Consider the following 14,039-nt stretch of genomic DNA (forward strand, 5'->3'; position numbering starts at 1 on the left):
CCCTCCCAATTCCTCCCCAAGCCCCCGTTTCCTACTCCTGTGAGGCTCACTCTGAAGAGAAAAACATCTTGCATGTGTCCAGCACTACTTAACATGATGCATTGGTGAGCACACAAGTGGGATGTGACAGAAGAGGGTGCTTGGTGAACAAGACCTCTTTCAGATCCTCCTGCCTCCTGTGACCACCCCCATTCCTATCCCCAGTCACACCAACCCAAACCTATGTTCTCTGCAATAGCAAGGACTCATTCTCACCTCTGGGCAGCCTGGGGTCCTTGTCCCTGGCTGAAGACTAAAGAGGACTGAAGGAATGGAGGCCAGGGCCAGAGCTGCTTCTTCCCTGGAAGCAGCATTTTTCCTGCACCCAAGCAAGAGTCCCTGTGGCCTTGCAGGGCTCTTAAGAGAAGCACATTTTGGGTTCCCACAAGGGGGTGACGAATTCCTCATCCTTTCTACCCACCAACAAAAAATGGAGCAGAGAATAATTTTCAGTTCCCTGCAGTGGCCTCTAGGAGTGACTGCTATATCCTCTCTGGGGGCATCTGAGCTGGGATGGAGAGTCCCGTGACTGAACAGGAGCCCTGACCCTGGGGGTCTCACACCCCTCAATCAAGGGGAAACACATCTCCTGGCTTGGTGGCAACCATAGCCATGGCTTGCTTCCATTCATTGTTGGGGTCCGTGTGTTTCCTAAACAAAGGAATGAACACACAAGACAACACAAGACAAAACAAACATGGCGGCCACCTCGAATGGCGCGCTCTGCTTTATTTTATACAGTCGTTTGTGAAATCTTGCCAAGTCACAAGACACATTGTTGTTTTTCTGACCTTTCCCTGACTTTCTGGATTTTCAAGATGTTTACACATAAACAAGCCCCCAGGGTCTGCTGTTTGCAGCTGGCTCCTTTGTCCTCCCTGTTTACAGGGAAGGAACGCCCTGCTTTGTTTGCAAGAGCAGGACTTATCAGAATGTCTCGTTTGCGAGCACGTAGTCCTCTACATTCATTCATACCTTAGGTTAAACCCCATGGCTCTCCACCAGGTCCTGAGCTTCAACTTCTCTTCATATGTCCATCCTCTCTGTCTTTAGAGTCTTCTCTCTCCACCCCAACTCTTCTTTGCCCTCCTTTCTCCATTTTTGTCTCTGCTCCTCTTTCCTCATCTTCCTGGTTCTCTTTCATTCTAATCTCCTTGCCATGTCCCATGAGAGGACTTTGATTATCTTCCTCCATGCCTGTCCCATCACTGAAAACACTATACCTGATCTTTTTTTCATATGATTGTTGGCCACATGTATGTCTTCTTTTGAAAAGTGTCTGTTTGTGTCCTTTGCCCACTCTTTATGGGGTTGTTGGTTTTCTTCTCATACATTTGTTTAAGTTCCTTATAGATGTGGATATTAGATCTTTGTCAGATGCATAGTTTGGGAAAATTGTCTTCCATTCTGTAGGTTGTCTGTTTATTTTGTTGATAGTTTATTTTGTTGTGCAGGAGCTCTTTGAGATGCCATCACACACCTGTCAGAATGGCTATCACTAAAAAGTCAAAAAATAACAAATACTGGTAAGGTTGTGGAGAAAAAGAAACTCTTATACACTGTTGGTGGAGTGCAAATTAGTTCCACTATTAAGGAAGACAGTGTGGCAATTCCTCAAAGACCTAAAGACAGAAATACAATTTGAGCCAGCAATCCCATTACGGGTATATACCCAAAGGAATATAAATCATTCTATTATGAAGACATATACACGCATATGTTCACTGCAACACTATTCACAGTAGCAAAGACATGGAATCAACCTAAATGCCCATCAATGATAGAATGGATAAACAAAATGTGGGACATATACACCATGGAATACTATGCAACCATAAAAAAGAGAATGAGATTGTGTCCTTTGCAGGGACATGGGTGGAGCTGGAGGCTATTATCCTGAGCAAACTAACACAGAAACAGAAAACCAAATACCATATGTTCTCACTTATAAGTGGGAGCTAAATGATGAGAACACATGGACATATGGAGGGGAACAACAGACACTGGGGCCTGTCAGAGGGTGGAGGGTGGGTAGAGGGAGAGGATCAAAAAAAATAACTAATGGGTAGTAGGCTTAATACCTGGGTGATGAAGTAATTTGTACAATAAAACCCCATGGCACAAGTTTACTTATGTAACAAACCTACACACGCACCCCTGAATTTAAAATAAAAGTTAAGAAAAAGAAAACGCTATACCTGAAATCTATTTCCCTTCACTCCCCTCTAGGAATGTCTAGACAGCAGAGCTAACATGCCTCTTAATTGAGATGAAGGTGCACTTTGGGAATCTTGACTCCCAGGACAGGTTTCTTTCTCCTCCTCCATCTGAATCCAAGACTCTTTACTACAATGTCATGACCATGTGTTGGGTTTTTCCTGTGTAAATACGATACCTGGCCCCAGGATACTTCGATGATAAAGATCTTGCAGTTTGGCAGGAAGAGCCCCAGAGCAGAGGCCATGCATGGAGACAGGCCTGGGAAACAAGACCTAGGCCCAACGGAACCAACTCCTGGAGGTCAAGATGCAACAGCTCAGATCTCTGGATGACATCAAGGGCTAACAGGAAGAGAGCAGAGGCTGTGCTGGTGTCTGAGCTAAAGTCATACACCTGTACCAGGGGTTTTGGCAATTTAGCCTATGATGGGCTCCACTTGGAGACTCTTAAATGAACAGCAGAACAGCACTCAGCTCAGAGAATTGAGACCTTGTGAGAGAGACAAGGCATAGAATCTAAGATCTGTAAAGCCTATGTGCGGAGACCTGCCCAACTATGAGATATCTGGTTTTCCAAAGAAGCCTCCCATAGAAAACAGGTACTGACATTGGGCTGGGGCTCTCATCCTCCCATTTGGATTATTCTTGGCATCCCATGAATATTCAGAATAACTTTTCTGATATTGTATATGGGAACAGGCAGTTGAGCTTCCATTCAATTGAGCTTCTCGGCCAAATCAACTTTCACACCTCCAATGCTATTATTAAAGCATTACTAAATGCCATAATAATTAGCATTTATCAACTGCCTAATAAATGCCACATTTTAAAAATGTATCTAAATATTTAGGTTAATTCTTACAAGATCTCTATGAATTAAAGAATAATATCATCCCCATTTAGCAGATGAGAAAATGCGGCAGGGATCTGTGGGGCGGTGTGGGCAGCAGGGAAACCTCTGCTTTATGTAGTCATTTGAAGACCCTGGTCTTTCTGCATTATAGCCCCATAACACACAGCTGCTATGGTCACCCTGGAATCCTGAATCTTGCGGAAGATTCTACTGCCAGTCTTACATCATTTTCACTGGTCAGAACCCAATCACATGATCTCAACCTAACTGCAAGGGATGCTAGGCAATGTAGTCCAGTCATGTGGCTAGCAGGAAAATGAAAGGGGCTTGGTGAAAATTTGCTCTAGGTCCCAGACTTGGCAAATGATACCAGATTTTTTTCCTTCTAAGCCCACACTCTTAACTACTGTACTCTGTAAGTTCTGATTGTTGAAAATTTCATATTAAACATGGTAATTTTGCTAGGATATTTCCCCAGTGACTCCTCTATGATAGACAACATAAGGTTGGCACATTCATGTAAAATCCACGTGTTCCACTGTTGCTGACTCCCTCTATTCTCAGTTTATATTTTCTTCTTATTCTGTATACTCATGGTTTTGTGGATACTCCTCTTCTAACATCGTCCTTTATCTCTCACCTATTTTGAAGACTCTCAGGTAATTTTATTGTTCCTTTCAGAGCACAGTATGGGTGCCTCATCTCAAAGATTCCACAGGATGATAGCTTACCAGGAGGCAGATGAAATGGAGAAAACACAGCTTATTTCTATCTGAAAATGAGAGCCTCTCATTGAGAAGGCTGCCCTCTATGTTGGCATGTCTTGTCTCATCTTGTATTAGTCCAGCTCTGCTCCTCAGTGATGACCCTCTCAGAAACATCCCCTTTCTAGGAGGTGTTGGTCCCTCATTATGGAACTATTAGGACTTTGTGGGTTACACACGAAACTCTGCCCCCAAAAGTTGAAGAAACCAGTAGCTTACAGAAATTCTTGAGGTTGTGGGATGGCAGATAAGAAAAGAAACAACTTGCTAAAGCACTGAAAATTTACTTATGAGGTAAAAGACCTGACTAAAATCAGCTGGAACTGGTATGGATGACTGGAGTTTGTATGGGACGAGCCCACTGACATCACAGCCTGAATTTTCACTGCATGTTTCATACTAACTTCCCCTGCAATTGCACATGAGTTAGTGCAAAAAGATAACTGTACATGCCCAAGGACTTTCCAGACCTCCCCTTTCCTTCCATCAATTACCTACTAATCTCGGAATCCACCCCGTGAACTTTTCCCAATAGAAACTAGCACAGGTTTGAGCTTCACTCCTGTCTCCTTGTGAGTCAACTTGCAGTATAAAGCTTTCCTTTTCTCAGAAACCCAGTGTCATAGTACTGGCTTCCAGCACATTGGACAGTGAGCCCGGTTTGCAGGATAACGTACATGGGCACCGTTCTCTCTCCCCTCTATTTCTTGCTGCCTCTGTTAGTCACAGTCTTTTCACTGCTGTAACAACCCCCAGCTGCCAGTGGTTTTCTTTTGTTTTTGTTTTTGTTTTGAGAGGGAGTCTCGCTCTGCCGCCCAGGCTGGAGTGCAGTGGCCGGATCTCAGCTCACTGCAAGCTCCGCCTCCCGGGTTCACGCCATTCTCCTGCCTCAGCCTCCCCAGTAGCTGGGACTACAGGTGCCCGCCACCTCGCGCGGCTAGTTTTTTGTATTTTTTTTTTTTTAGTAGAAACGGGGTTTCACCATGTCAGCCAGGATGGTCTCGATCTCCTGACCTCGTGATCCGCCCGTCTCGGCCTCCCAAAGTGCTGGGATTACAGGCTTGAGCCACCGCGCCCGGCCCTGCCAGTGGTTTTCATCGTAAACATTTATTTATTCTTTGCATTACAATCCCAAGTGTGGGGGGCAGTGCGGAAACCTCTGCCTTATGTAGTCATTTGAAGATCCTGGTCTTTCTGCATTATGACCCCATAACACACAGCTGCTATGGTCACCCTGGAATCTGGAACCTTGCAGAAAGTTCTACTGCCAGGCTCACATCATTTTTATTGGCTGGAGCCCAGTCACATGACCCCAACTTAACTGCAAGGAATGCTGGGCAATATAGTCCAGTAGTGTGGCTAGCAGGAAAATTAAAGGGGTTTGGTGAATCCATTGCTCCTGCCATCACCAGACTAAAGACCTGCTGTCTCATCCAGTAATTATTATACTCCCTTGTCTCAATTAAGCATCTTTAGCCATGGATGGTTCATCTTATGGGTAGATGTGACTCCTTAGACTAAGGATCAGTGGACCATGGCCTGTGAGCCAACTCCAAGCAGCTGCCTGTTTTTGTCAGGTCCAGCAGTCAGGGACTCAGTGGGCAAGCACTGTGGGCTGCAGACACCAAGCTCCACCCTGATTCCCCCTCCACTCCCAGAGGTTCCACCCAGCTGGCAGGCTCACAGCACTGCAGCCCAGCATCCGCAGTGGTGAGTAACATGGAAATAGCAGATGGCGTGGAGAAGTCAGGAGTTTTCTTTCTTGTACTTTTATTATATCCTCAGTTCTGCCTCTTCTTCCACAAAGTCTAACATATGCACCATCTGGTCCTCTATGGGAAAGTGTTTCTGCACTTCCATCCTACAGAGACAATTCCCACCTTTGGAAATTGGAAACTCTTACCTTTATTTTGTTGACTAGTTTCCCACCTTGAAGTTTGTCCTGAGGTAAAGTGTGGGAATGTCAGAGGCTTCTGTAGAAATCCCTAGTCCACTTTTACTGACAAATCAAATGAATAGTTTCAGTCCTGTTTGGGCACTATTGGTAACTGCCTGATTGAAACTGTGCTTCTATTAATCCAGGCTTCCTGGGACAAAAAAAAAAATCATATAATCAATGCAATTAATTTTAATTTTATCACACGCACATACAGCCATCTAACTACCAGAATAAATAATATTCATTGAAAGCATTCAGGAGTAGAAAAGGAGAAACACCCACAGCAAAATTTACATGGTTTAATTTAAATTTACATAAAGACTAATTAGTTTCTCACATTTCTTAATGGTTGGAACAAAAAGAGGGAAGAAGGGGCAAAAAAATAATTGCTTCAGTTAATGTGTGAATAGTTGGTGTTTCATTTCAGAATGACTTGTACAAATTTAGGGGATGGTGAGAAATGGTAATATTAAAAAAATTGAGAAGGGAACCTTATCTTCATCCACACATTTGGAAATGCAGACTCCAGTTACTATTCTCATAATTATCACCAGTATTTAGTGTTTATCAGATCCCAGTGAAGGGACAGGCAAAAGAAAGAAGTCGCTCTTATAATAGTAACTACATGAAGTGTGGTATTTTATTAAGCCAGGTGAGTCTGAAGAGAGAGATAGATATATATATATATATATATATATATATATATATTTCCCACTAGAAACTATCTGTCTGTCTATCTATCTATCTATCTATCTATCTATCTATCTATCTATCTATCTATCTATCTATCTATCTATGTATCTATCCATCCATCCCTCCATCCCTCTGTCCATCTGTCCATCCAACTGTGCATCTATCTATCTATCTATCTATCTATCTATCTATCTATCTATCTATCTATCTATTTATCTATCTATCTATCATCTATCTATCTTTTCCAACCTGCAACAGGAAGGCTGAGTTGAAGGGCCTTTTGCAGATCAGATCAGGATAGAATCAACCCCAGTGTATGGTTCTTAGTTCATTTTCATCCCTCTCTCCTTTCTGTCCTTGTTTTCTTTTCTTTATTCTTTTAAAACAATTTAAAACACAGGCAGCCATGGGTTTGGTTGATCCTACTCCTTAGTTTATGGTCCTATCACGATTGTTCCTGCCAGGCCCTCTCATTTTCTCCCTTCTCTCATCTACCATTACCCCTTCCTTGCGGAGGTGCCCATGTGCTTGACGTATGCCCTTGTGTGGTATTTTTGAATCTTTGCATAGTGTATAATTACAGGTTGTGTATGCATGTGTTTTAAATTCACAAATATTGCACCGCGGTCTAGATCTATATTCCCCTTAGTATTATATTTTGAAGATCCTCTGTGCTTCTCTTGGCAGCTCTGGTTTATTGTTCCTTTTGGTTTCCATGAATGAGCTTCTGTTTCCTGCTCCTCTCTTTCCACCTACCCTCCCAGAGTGGTCCGTGTCCCAGTAGCAGCTCATTCCACTTTGTTAGTATGAGTTGTTGCCTTGAAGGGTGGCTTCAGTGCATAGAGAAGATTATCTGTGGCTCCTTGCCTTTTAAATTACTAATCAAAATATTCAAGTAAATAAAATGCCAAACTTAAGATTTTCCATAAGTCATTATGTTCAACTTACAAGTTTAATATTTTATTTGCAAATCTATTTCAATATTTATAAGACAATTTTGAAAGCCTTAACTAAATTTCTTTAAATATTTTAAACAGTATTTGTAAATTGAATATATCCACTCTCTTGTAAAGCAATTCATATGCTGTTTAATAAGCAAAACTATCTTAAGCATTTAAACAAGCCCAGAAATATAATAAATAAATGTTATTTTTACATTCTATTATTGTTTTTGTATTTAGATTAATTTCTTATACTTTTCAACTTAAAGACAAAAGTCAAAAATTGATTTCTAAATTGCATTTTAACTGGAAAAGAAAGATGAATCTGTAATCTAATAAGACAAATTGTCTTAACAATTACATATGTTTTAAGTACCAAAAACTTCCCCAATTACTTCTTACCTTAGCAAATAAATACAATATACAGATTTGATATAATTCATCATCTGTTTTGTTGATTCTAAATTTTCCTGAGCTTAAAGAGATACTAAGGAAATCATTTTAATATTTCCAGAAAATTGGAATTACTATCCCAGACATATTGGAATTTATTCTTCAAAAATTGTACAAGTTACCTCCTCAGTGGGATTCAATTAGCTAAAGATTAGAGATTTTCAGCTGGGAGCAGCTCTGGAGCAGCAGATACACCGGGTGATTTTTCTCACCCCATGGACTGCCTTGTTCGGCCTTTTCAAGTGTTTTATTTGTCCCTGTTTCAAAGCGCAATGACCTTACAGCCCAGCACCTTGGATTCCAGTCCCACATTGCCCAGTTCTGATTGGAGTCAGACCTCCTGCTCAGTTGCTTTAGCCCTTGGTGAGACTGATGCATTAGCTACTGATTTTGTTCTGCATGTTTTCCATATTCTTCCTTCCTGGCAGGGACACTGATCTTCCAGACATTATGAGATACACACACATTGGCATTCTGCACACTTCTTGTGTTTCTGTCTGGCTCTTTCGTTTTAGGGACTAATGCTCTCAAGGGCACACACCTTCCAGTATTCCTGCCTCAACGCTCAATCAATTGAATTGGCTCTGCTGAGGTCATCCTACTCCACCTTTACTGACAAATCAAATAAATATTTCAGTCCTGTTTGGGCACTGTTGATAATTGCCTGATTGAAACTGGACTTCTATTAATCCAGGCCCTCTGGGACAAAAAAATCATACAATTGATGCAATTAATTTTAATTTCGTTGCATGCACATATAGCCATATCATTACTAGAATAAAAAACAGTCATTCAGTGCATTCAGGAGTAGAAAATGAGGAACACTCACAACAAAATTGACTTGGTTTTGTTTAAATATACATAAAGACTTTGAAAAAACTTTTAGGCTTTTGAACATTCAGTACCAAATTCAGTTCCACAGTCATTAAATTTCCTTAGAGAAATTAAATGACATTTTAAAATGGCTGTTCTTGTCTTATTACTTAATAAATCCTAAATAATAGACAGAATACCTAAAATGTCAGTTATTATAAAACATATTACTATAGTTCCGTTTCAACATATTCTAAAACATCATACAATTGATATCATTAATTTTGTCACACATACATACAGCCATGTAATTAACAGAATAAGTAAAATTCTCTCTCTCTCACACCCACACACACACTTAGAGAGAGACACACACAAATGCCACATACTTATTTCAATAAAAATATGTTATTATAGTCTCCCTTTTGAATCCTTTTTTCCTTTGTATATAATTAACTCACCACCTTTCATTAACTCAACTTATTTCAATAATTCATTGCTGTGAGTTCTGTTTTTAAAGCTTTGAACAACTGGGCTCCTAAAAGCCCTTTATTAAATTTCTCTGCTCCTTTAGCATTTCTTTTGAAATTTAAAATGCATTCTTGCTTTCCAGCAATGTCGGCAAGTTGGTACCACCTTCTGAATTTATTTTTGCCCCAAGACTTGGAACAAGTCAGTCTCCAATGAGTCCTGGATTCTTCCAGCTGAGTTAGTTTTAGAGACCAGGATCTCAGGATCCAATGGGCATTGACGGTTGTCCAATGGGTTGCTATTATTTTTTGGCAACGTTTAGATATTGATTTTGGTTAAAGGTTGACCTTGATAACTCAGATTTAAGATACTAGATTTATACCCAACTCTTCTTTATTTCTTGCGGTTTTCTTAGCCACCAGGCCTCTCTCTGACTTCAGCTGCCATCTCCTTACTCCGGCATGGTTCCCGGGCCTCTGCCTGCCTTCTGCATAAGCCTGTTCCCTGAGGGCTGTCTTGTTTTTTGGTTGATTAGTTGGTTGGTTGTTTTTTTATCTCAGCCAACTGGTCTTCTCAATCTACACACCCTCTTTTGATATCTCACCCACTTTTATACTTTTTTGTTTGTTCGTTCCAGGTACTGTCCTTAGGCTGATGACTGCCACATCTTTCCCTGGGCCAAAACGTTCCTCTGAGATTCAGATGTGTGTCAACAACTGGAGAGCAGGCTTGGAATTTAAAAATCAAGTTTTCAGTAAGTTGAGATGTTTTGCTTCACATACACAAATTATCACTTTGACAGAAATATTTTGCTTACTCAAACGTTTGTATTGCTAGAAAAAGAGATTTTTTTAAGCCCCAGTAAAGTCAAGAAGAAAGAAGAGAAGGAAGGAAGGAAGGAAGCATTTAGTAGGATGACCCACTAAAACACCATTTCAATGCACTTTCCAATGAGAAAAATTGACACTGAAATTGTAGTATTTGGTTACAGAGGAAGCCACAGATCCAAATTAAAACTTGATAAGTGTTTTTTGGGCAAACAACTTAAACTCTCTAATCTTCAGTTTTCTTTCCTACAAAGTGATGATGCTAACATATGTGAAGTTATAAAACAAGTATGAATAAACCTAACAAAACACCCGGCCCTTAGAAAGCATGCAACCCACCTTTGTTAAGGTAATTAGGGAATGAATTAATTGTTGACATACACCTAGAAAGTGGGTGTTACTGGACTAGAAGACCCTCTTCATTTGTTTTTGCTTTTTGTTTTTGTTTTAATTTTATTTCTCTTGCTCTACAGTTGGCTTTCTCTTTTTTTATTATTATACTTTAAGTCCTAGGGTACATGTGCACAATGTGCAGGTTTGTTACATATGTATACATGTGCCATGTTGGTGTGCTGCACCCATTAACTCGTCATTTACATTAGGTATATCTCCTAATACTATCCCTCCCACCTCCCTGCTCCCTACAACAGGCCCCGGTGTGTGATGTTCCCCTTCCTGTGTCCAAGTGTTCTCGTTGTTCAATTCCCACCTATGAGTGAGAACACGCAGTGTTTGGTTTTCTGTTCTTGAGACAGTTTGCTTAGAATGATGGTTTCCAGCTGCATCCATGTCCCTACAAAGGACATGAACGCATTCTTTTTTATGGCTGCATAGTATTCCATGGTGTATATGTGCCACATTTTCTTAATCCAGTCTGTCATTGATGGACATTTGGGTTGATTCCAAGTCTTTGCTATTGTGAATAGTGCCACAATAAACATACATGTGCATGTGTCTTTATAGCAGCATGATTTATAATCCTTTGGATATATACCCAGTAATGGGATTGCTGGGTCAAATGGTATTTCTAGTTCTAGATCCTTGAGGAATTGCCACACTGGAAGACCCTTTTTATAACCGGATGTTGCTCTGATGAGTTTAAAGCCTTAAGTGGCCGTTAAGAAAGATTGGTGATGAGATGTAATTAAATGTGAATGGCATTTTTTATAGTCCAAAGTGTAAAGGCTGCATTACTTATGATTCACTCAAAACAGTACATTTAATCAGTGTACTTTAGCCCCTAAAATATTATAAATGCAAAAATATTTCTTTTATGTATGCTGACAAGGCTAAATATTGGAAAAATGGTTTTTAAAATCAGAGTTTACCAACACAATTAGTTTTTATTTTTATTTTTCATGATCACATAAATAATAGTCTGGGTACTACTAAGTGATTAAAATTAAAACTAGAACATCTCTGTAATTAGACCCATTGTTCTGCCTTTCCACTGCTTTCCAGACCTTTAAAGGATACAGTTCTAGGAAAAATAGTAGGAAGCACTAATTTTTCCAGTGAGTAGTGAATATATGAAAACATATTGTCTTCAAAGTTTGTACTGCTAAGGTTTGAATTTAGCAAAATAGGGATTTAGATAAATGAATGAGGATATGCAAGGAAATGTCCTTAAATGCATTTCAGAAAACATTTAAGAAGTTTGTTTCAAGAATGTTCTACTGGCAAGTCCTCAGCTTCTTGCTGTGACTGCAGTCTAAGGCTGTACTAGACACTGTCAACATGTCAAGATCCATGGAACATGTGATATTCATGGAATAATAGAAGTGAATGTCAGATTTAAACTTCAATCAATAGCCAGTATCAATCCTCATGGATATTTCTGAGAAGAGAAAATTTCTACTTTCTCTGTGAGGGTAGTAAAAGGTCACCTTTTTCTGAATGAGAAAAAATAAATTCCCAGTGGGATTTCTGAATTTTCAGTGGAGGGGCTTCTATATACCTCTTTCTGCTTGCTTTGACTTTGGCCATGTGGAAGAGAGATGAGGCAGCACTTCCAGGAGATCCTTCAATCAACCTGTGGTAATGTTGCAGCTAAATGTGAAGCCTTGCACCAGTGTGTGTGTGGGGTTGTTGGTGGGGGGCAGTTTGGCAAAAGCTCAGAGAGGGGCAGGTGATACAAACGCCTGTGTCTCTGAGGGAAAAGGTACGGCAGGCAAATGTGAGCAGAGATTCTGGGTAGTACACCCCGAGAGGCTTTCAATATTAAAGCAAATAAATATATATTTTTTTTATAAATATAAATAAAATATATATTTTCTAACTTTAAAACCATAATAGAAAACGAAATTGAGGATTAATAAAAAAAAAAAAAAAAAAAAAAAAGTACCAAATTTGACAAGGTTGTATTTTCATTGCTTTTCCCTTTTTGGAAAGCTTTCTCTGAACATAATATCGAACTTAAGGCTTAGCACTGTTAAGTTCATTTTTTAAAATGATAATTCTGTCACCTAAAATATTGAAAAGTAGCAAGACCTGGAAAAAAACTATATACAATGAGCACAAAATCTGGAGTCTGAGGATCTCCCATATTGATTTAAGATTTGTTTCATAAAGAGTTGTTTAATGAGGCTAATTCCTCACCAGGGTCTTGGGCAAATTAAATAAATTATCTGTGATGGAGTAAACACTCATGGATACATCGCAGTGCATATTGCTATTATTGACACAGAAAAATGCTAACACTGGCAGCAGATGGCTGTTGATTCTGGCTCTGCCACTAAGCACTTTGTCACCAGTTATAGTACAGTGTGCTGTCGTTTCCTGTTCTCCCAGGAATGAGCCATCCATTGATGGGTTAAACTCCAAGAGTAAATACAGATAAAACCAAGCTAATCTATTGTTGTATAACTACAAAATTAAATGAATTAAAGAGAAGCTCAAGCAACATGTGTAAACTTATCTCTTTTTTATCTCTTTTTGAGATGGAGTCTCACTCTGTTGCCTAGGCTGGAGTGCAGTGGCGCGATCTTAGCTCACTGCAACCTCTGCCTCTGGGTTCAAGCTGTTCTCTGTTTCAGCCTGCCAAGTAGCTGGGATTACAGGCACCCTCTACCATGCCCAGATTTTTTTTTTGTATTTTTAGTAGAGACGAGGCTTCACCATCTTGGCCAGACTGTGTAAACTTATCTTATTCTTCCCCAGTATCTGTCTATGCTCCTGGGATCTCAAAACCTAGACTAAGTTTAGTCTAGATAAACATGCCTTTTCTCTCAACTGGTGTACACAGAGCCTCTTGTACAGTTGTTCCTTGCAGAGTTAATAAGTGAATAACTTAAATATCTTTAATAAAAGTACTAGCTGATTTTTATTGATCACTTAGCATATGTCAGACACTGTTTTGCTATTGAGCAATGATTGTCTCATTGCATTAGCACAATAATTTTGGAGAGTGTAACAGAGTAGGCTCTATTCAGGCTATATACGGTAGCTACTGAGCATACTAATACATAATAAATTAACAAGGGGTTAGGAAGCATTACCATATGCACTTTGTCTTTTACAGATTCTTAACACTTGAATTAAAAGGAGAATGGTCATTAAACAGAAACTGCTGCTAAAAGTGACAAGCAACTTAGCAATACACATTAGGAGCAAAGATTATAATTTATGCAGCATATTTTCATATACAGGCAAATCTGATACAGAAGGAAAAACAAATGGCTTGGAATAAAACAAAATCCTTAAAATGTGTAAGTCTCTGACCTCAGATAGAACTTCAGTATGAACCAGCTGCAGAGCAGCATCCTGGGGCCAGTGGGGTGGGGAGGTTCATTGTTGATTTGCTATTATTCTGTGGGTTGGGATGGATTTACATTTGTGCCTCATGAGGCAGGAACTGACTCACCAAAATAAAATAAAATAAAATAAAACAAAATAAAAATAAGCCAATTTGTATCCTTGTAAAAATGAGAGTGAGCATACCCAATAAGCGACACAGTCCTCATGGTATTTTATGACAACTAAGTATATATAAGTAGCTTAAATCTTCAGGCAACCCACAGGGAGCAGT

The 14,039-nt window shown here is 39.7% G+C and overlaps 1 long non-coding RNA gene across 1 annotated transcript; it reads left to right on the forward strand.

Annotated features, from left to right (window-relative positions):
* The first annotated feature begins 5,209 nt into the window (after positions 1–5,209).
* LOC126930132 (uncharacterized) lies at positions 5,210–13,785 on the forward strand. The gene is made up of 3 exons (XR_007717461.1): positions 5,210–5,585; positions 9,823–9,939; positions 13,533–13,785. It is a non-coding gene; the product is annotated as an uncharacterized LOC126930132 (long non-coding RNA).
* Positions 13,786–14,039: the final 254 nt, after the last annotated feature.

Source organism: Macaca thibetana, chromosome 11 (assembly GCF_024542745.1).
Source record: "Macaca thibetana thibetana isolate TM-01 chromosome 11, ASM2454274v1, whole genome shotgun sequence".
Classification (NCBI taxonomy): domain Eukaryota; kingdom Metazoa; phylum Chordata; class Mammalia; order Primates; family Cercopithecidae; genus Macaca; species Macaca thibetana.